This window comes from Cucurbita maxima, unplaced genomic scaffold, assembly GCF_002738345.1.
Source record: "Cucurbita maxima cultivar Rimu unplaced genomic scaffold, Cmax_1.0 Cma_Scf00135, whole genome shotgun sequence".
In the NCBI taxonomy this organism is placed as follows: Eukaryota; Viridiplantae; Streptophyta; class Magnoliopsida; order Cucurbitales; family Cucurbitaceae; genus Cucurbita; species Cucurbita maxima.
Window position 1 is genome coordinate 29,382 of NW_019272151.1, and position 6,166 is coordinate 35,547.

A 6,166-nucleotide genomic window follows, 5' to 3' on the forward strand; every position below is an offset into this window, starting at 1 on the left:
TCTACATGATAAGATATGTATCACAAGCACAAGGGCTATAGCTCAGTTGGTAGAGCACCTCGTTTACACGCTCGCCAATGTTTTTCAGAGAAGTACATCATGTAATCAAAAAGGTTGATCTTATTGAGAAATCGATGTCTTACTCCATTACTTTTAGGGAACAAAACAAGAGAACAGTAGCTTGACAAAAGAAAGGTTCGGTCCGAATCGAGTGCCCCATTTAGGCACTAAAAAAAAATCCATCATTGATTTGAGATATTGATAAGGTGAATACCTAGTCTATTCATTGCTAGGCCTAATGAGTATCAGGATCTCAAACAAAATTATCTTTCGTCCTATCTTATGAACAACTTTAAGGTGTATGAAGTTTCATATTTTATGCTTTAAGCAGAAGCAGGACGATAGAGATTCCATTTAACTTAAGTTGATCTAGGTCAGAAGCAGACCTACGTCAGGATAACCCTTCTTTGAAACACTTTGGTAGTGCTCCTAGATTCGAATCAAAATAATGAATCAGAGCACATGGAACCATCTCTTTTTCTTTCTGTCATGAAAAAATATGGTAGACTAACTTGCTTATTATTTATAGCAGTTAATGAAAGAGCCCAATGCAAAAGAATGCATGTTGGGTCTTTGAAACAGATCAAATCATTTTGATAATAATAAATTTGATCTGTTTTACCGAGAAGGTCTACGGTTCGAATCCGTTTAGCCCTATATTTTTAATAATTAAAAAAAAGAATTGTTTTCCTTTCCTCATTATTGTTTGTATTTGTATTGTTTGTAACTGTCCACTTGATTTTGTTCATCATTAATGTCTCATCTTTGTAGATAAATTACATATGCAAATTTGCCTAGTTTCCCATACAAAATCAAGAAATTTGTAATACTTCTTCTCTTTGGGCTACCTACCCCAATTCTAGTAAATTTTGGGTTTCAAAATCATGACATGAAACCAGTTAAAAACTCCACCCTAACCCAATGCAAATCGAATGCAATAGTAAATCACATGGATCTACGAACGACTTACTGTATTTGATTTGTGGCCAAGCTAGAGTTTGAGAATTTGGTAACTTTCATTGTAAACATTGTCAAATAGGCTTTTCTCTTGGTATACCTTATCTAGTACAACACAAAACTAAAGTAGTCGTCTTCTGTTTCCTTACTCAATCACTAAAAGTTCCTAAATAGAAGTTCCTACTTTAATATATAAATTATATATAAATATATAATATTTATTATATATTTATTATGGATATAATAGATATTATATAAATAGGAATCTAGTGGATGAATCTTCAAACGAGACATGTACCGAAGTAAACAAACGAAAGGAGGTGATTCGGTAAAAACAAAAATGAATTGTTTTTTTGAGGATTACTTAAAACAACAATTCATTTCAATTCGAATCGACTAATCCGGTATATTTTCCACATTGATAGGAGTACGTTTATGTTTCTACTTTATGAATATGATATTTTCTGGGTATTTCTAATAATATCAAGTGTTATTCCGATTTTGTCATTTCTTATTTCTGGAGTTTTAGCCCCTCTTAGCAAAGAGCCAGAGAAACTTTTGAGTTATGAATCGGGAATAGAACCAATGGGCGATGCTTGGGTACAATTTCAAATCCGTTATTATATATTTGCTAAAGTTTTTGTTACGAATAGTGGACAAATTGGTGTATTACAAATCTTAATTGTATTTACATTTCATTTTAATATTGATATATATTTCTAGAAATATTATTTACTTTCTTTAATATATTTATATATATTTATATTTAGTATTTTCTAAAAATTATATATTCTATTTAATAAATGAAAAGAATGAAATTATTTCAGGTTTAAATTTTAACATTTTCAAGTTATAAAATTTATTTATACTGTACTTGTTTTCTTTTATACTTGGTCTTGAAGTAGAAAACGTTCCATCTGTTCCTAAATAGCTTCTTTCAAAAGGGCTTCCGCTTCAGGGGTAAATGTCTTGGTGGAAGATATTATTTCTTGAAACTGAGGTTTATTCGTTTTTACGTAAGTACGTAACTCAACGAGAAATTTTCTTACTTGTTCAATTTCTAATGAATCAAGATAACCATTCGTTCCGGTATAAATAGTCATTATCTTTTCTTCTACCGTGAGAGGGGCTGATTGGGATTGTTTCACGTAATCGTTGACCTCTTGCCAATTGATTTTGAGTAGCTTTATCGAGATCAGAAACGAATTGCGCAAAGGCTTCTAATTCGACAAATTGAGCCAATTCTAATTTTGATTTTCCGACTATTTGTTTTATGGCTTTAATTTGAGCTGCAGATCCTACTCTGGAGACGGAAATACCCACATTAATAGCAGGTCTGATTCCAGCATTGAATAGATCCGCAGATAAGAATATTTGTCCATCAGTAATGGAAATTACATTAGTAGGAATATAAGCTGAAACATCTCCCGATTGGGTCTCAACTATTGGTAAAGCAGTCATACTTCCTTCAACTAAAGCAGAACTTGATTTAGCGGCTCTTTCCAAAAGGCGTGAATTCAAATAAAAAACATCTCCCGGATAAGCTTCGCGGCCGAGCGGTCTTCGTAAAAGAAGAGACATTTGTCGATAAGCTTGTGCTTGTTTGGAGGGATCATCATAAATGATTAAAGTGTGTTGTTTTCTGTACATAAAATATTCAGCCAAAGCTGCTCCTGTATAAGGAGCAAGGTATTGTAATGTAGCTCGAGAATCAGCCATTTAGCCTACTATAATAGTGTATTCCATTGCCCCCTTTCCTGTAAAGTAGTAACTACTTAGCCAGAAGAGGCTTTTTGACCAATAGCTACATAAACACATATTACATTTTGCCCTTGTTGATTCAGAATCATATCCGTGGCTACTGCAGTTTTACGGGTCTTCCTGTCCCCAATAATTAATTCTTGCTGACCACGATCGATAGGAATCATTGCATCAATAGCAATAAGTCCTGTTTGAAGAGGCTCATATACGGAACGTCTCGAAATAATACTAGGAGCGGGGGATTCAATTAACCGAGAGTCAGAAGCTGAAATTTCACCTCGGCCATCAATAGGTTTAGCCAAGGCGTTTATAACACGACCTAAATAAGCCTCGCTTACTGGTATGTGAGCAATTCTTCCCGTTGCTTTTACACAACTTCCCTCCTGAGTACAAGAGAAAAGTGCTTAAAATAGTTTCAAAATATAGAAAAAAAAAAAAAAAAAGATAATAGGGATTGGTCAAAGTCAACATTTGTTTTCTCGTTATCATGGTACCATCAAAACTTGTTTATTTCTTTGAAATGTTTGAGTTTACAATTTACACGTTTTCATCTAGAAATGAAGCAAAATTAGTCTGGTTGTCAAATGTTGTCACGCTTAAAACTACCATAAAGGTATAAACGACCTATTATCCTTCCACCAATAGGAGCAAAAGGCAACATTACTCATTGAAACTAGTTTCATGTCATTTATTCAACAATAAGGGTGTTAGCATGCATTTGGAAATGAACTCATATTTAAAAAATTTAGATAAAATAGAAAAGAATTGTTATCTCAGAGATAATGATACAATGTGAAACTAGCTTCCAGATGCTTCCGTAACTCTTAGGGGCGGTAAACCAACGTTTACTTCACCCAAGACCCATGGCCCAACTCCCAACATGGAAGGGATAATCTAGAGAATCATTCCAAGAACCCTAACGGATGGGTTACAAACTCACATTATCAAGCTTGACAACAAACAATGTTGCCGGCAAACTTATGAAGACTACATGAAATTATGAATATGTTAATGTAGGATTTTTTTAATTTACCGATTTTTAAAATGTTAAATTATGTAAAATTACTGACAAATAAGAATATTTTAGAGAGCTTTTCCTTTTTATTTAAGATTTTGATATTTAAGAAAAGAGAAAATGAATAAAAATAGGAGACATTTTATAGATTTAGGAGTGAAATAAGGGTATTTAAAAAGCTAAAAAACAAGGAGATGAAATATTAATGATATTAATGGGTCATAGGTTGAAGAAGAGGAGTGAGTGAAAATAAAAAGGGAGATGATTTATGCAACTCACTAATAGTTAGAACCTTATTTTAAAATGTTAAGGGCATTAGTTTTGAAAGTTCATGAATATTTTTTTGTACTAGTGGTTTTGTCAATATAAGAATGCAACTTATATTAATATTCATACTAAAAAATTACTTTATGTTTAAGTCACGATCCATTTCCGGTGGGTTCTCGAAGCACGGATTTAAAGTTAAAAGAGGTTGAACACAGAGTAAAATGTTTTCTTGAAATAAAAAAAGAATTAAAATATAATGAACGTATATATTTACACTATATTCAAAATAGAGTTTATAGGCTCATAGTACAAAATAAGGGAAAGGTTAAAAAAAATCATTTTAAAACATCAAAAATAGTTAGGCTATCAAAAATATTTTTGGTGGGTGTTGTTGGTCTAGGGCAACTACTCTTAGTTACATGAAAAAGATGGAAAAGATGGAGTGAGTACAAGACTTAGTAAGTAGCCTAATTGTACGTTTTTAACCATGTTCATAGTGGGTGCTTGAATACCACACTCTTTTCTTAATGATAGCTTGGTTCTTGTCCGAGAATAGTGGCCCTTAGGTTCTAAATGGTGGAAGACTTTGGAATAAGGTTTGGAATCGGTAATTATTCTTATTTCAGTAGCCTAATTGTAAGTTTTTAGCCATGTTCATAGTGGGTGCTTGGATACCACACTCTTTTCTTAATGATAGCTTGGTTCTTGTCCAAGGCCCTTATGTTCTATGTGGTGGACTTTGGAATAAGGTTTGGAATCGGTAATTATTCTTAATAGTGTCCCTTAGGTTCTAAATGGTGGAGGACTTTGGAATAAGGTTTGGAATCGGTAATTATTCTTATTTCAGTAGCCTAATTGTAAGTTTTTAGCCATGTTCATAGTGGGTGCTTGGATACCACACTCTTTTCTTAATGATAGCTTGGTTCTTGTTTTTAGCCATGTTCATAGTGGGTGCTTGGATACCACACTCTTTTCTTAATGATAGCTTGGTTCTTGTCCAAGGCCCTTATGTTCTATGTGGTGGACTTTGGAATAAGGTTTGGAATCGGTAATTATTCTTATGTCCAAGGCCCTTATGTTCTATGTGGTGGACTTTGGAATAAGGTTTGGAATCGGTAATTATTCTTATTTCTTTTCCTTTAGACACTCGGTGGTTGGGAGCAAATCGAACAAAGTGTCTGTCCAAAATAAAAGGAGCAAATCGAACAAAGTGTCTATCCAAGATAAAAGGGCCCAACCAAATTCAAACTAGTGACCTCTTGATCTGCAATCAAATACTCTACCACTGAGCTATGAACCCATTTTACATGATTTTAGCCTTAGTGGCCCTTTCTACCAAGTGTCAGTCCAAAAGTGTAAAAAGTGTCTGTCAAAAATAGAAAGGCCCAACAAAGTTCAAATGGGTGACCGGTTAAATTCTCTACCATTGAGCCATGGATCCATTTTGTAGGATTTTAACCTGAGTGACCCCTTAGACATAGTGTCGGTCCAAAAAGTGTAACAAATTTCTATCCAAAATAGTAGGGCCCAACTAGGTTCGAATTGGTGACCTCTTGATCTGCAATCAAATGCTCTAATATTGAGCTATGGACCCATTTTGTATGATCTCAACCTTAGTGACCCCTTATATAGATTATCGGTCCAAAAGTGACCCTACCGAATCGGCTATGGACCAATTTTGTATAAATTGGTGGATTACCTATCGGAAATTAAACACAGATCGTTAGATGCAAAATCGAAAGTGCTAACCACTACACCATAGAACCACTTGTTAAACTTTATTTTGGCAGCGATTTTGATAAGCGCCAATAACGCTAGATTTTGCAAAGCTAGAGGTCGTAGTATCCTTGCAAACTTTTACAAAGAAAGCTAACTTAAGGAATTGATTTCAACCAGGAGCAGGTTAAAAGGATAAATAACTCTTAGATTGAACTTTGAATCTATGATTGTCACTCTTAGATTCCAAGACGACTCACTCAAGAATTAACTTGATCACGACTAATCTAATGAATAGATTTTAACACCAAACCTAAAACAAGGTTTGAAAGAAACATAACACCAAATGGTTTCAAACACAAAGTTTTTGTATTCCAAAATGTTTTCAAA

At 33.8% G+C, this 6,166-nt stretch overlaps 1 non-coding gene across 1 annotated transcript; it reads right to left on the reverse strand.

Annotated features, from left to right (window-relative positions):
* Positions 1–5,288: 5,288 nt before the first annotated feature.
* Positions 5,289–5,360, reverse strand: TRNAC-GCA. The gene has a single exon. It is a non-coding gene; the product is annotated as a tRNA-Cys (tRNA).
* Positions 5,361–6,166: the final 806 nt, after the last annotated feature.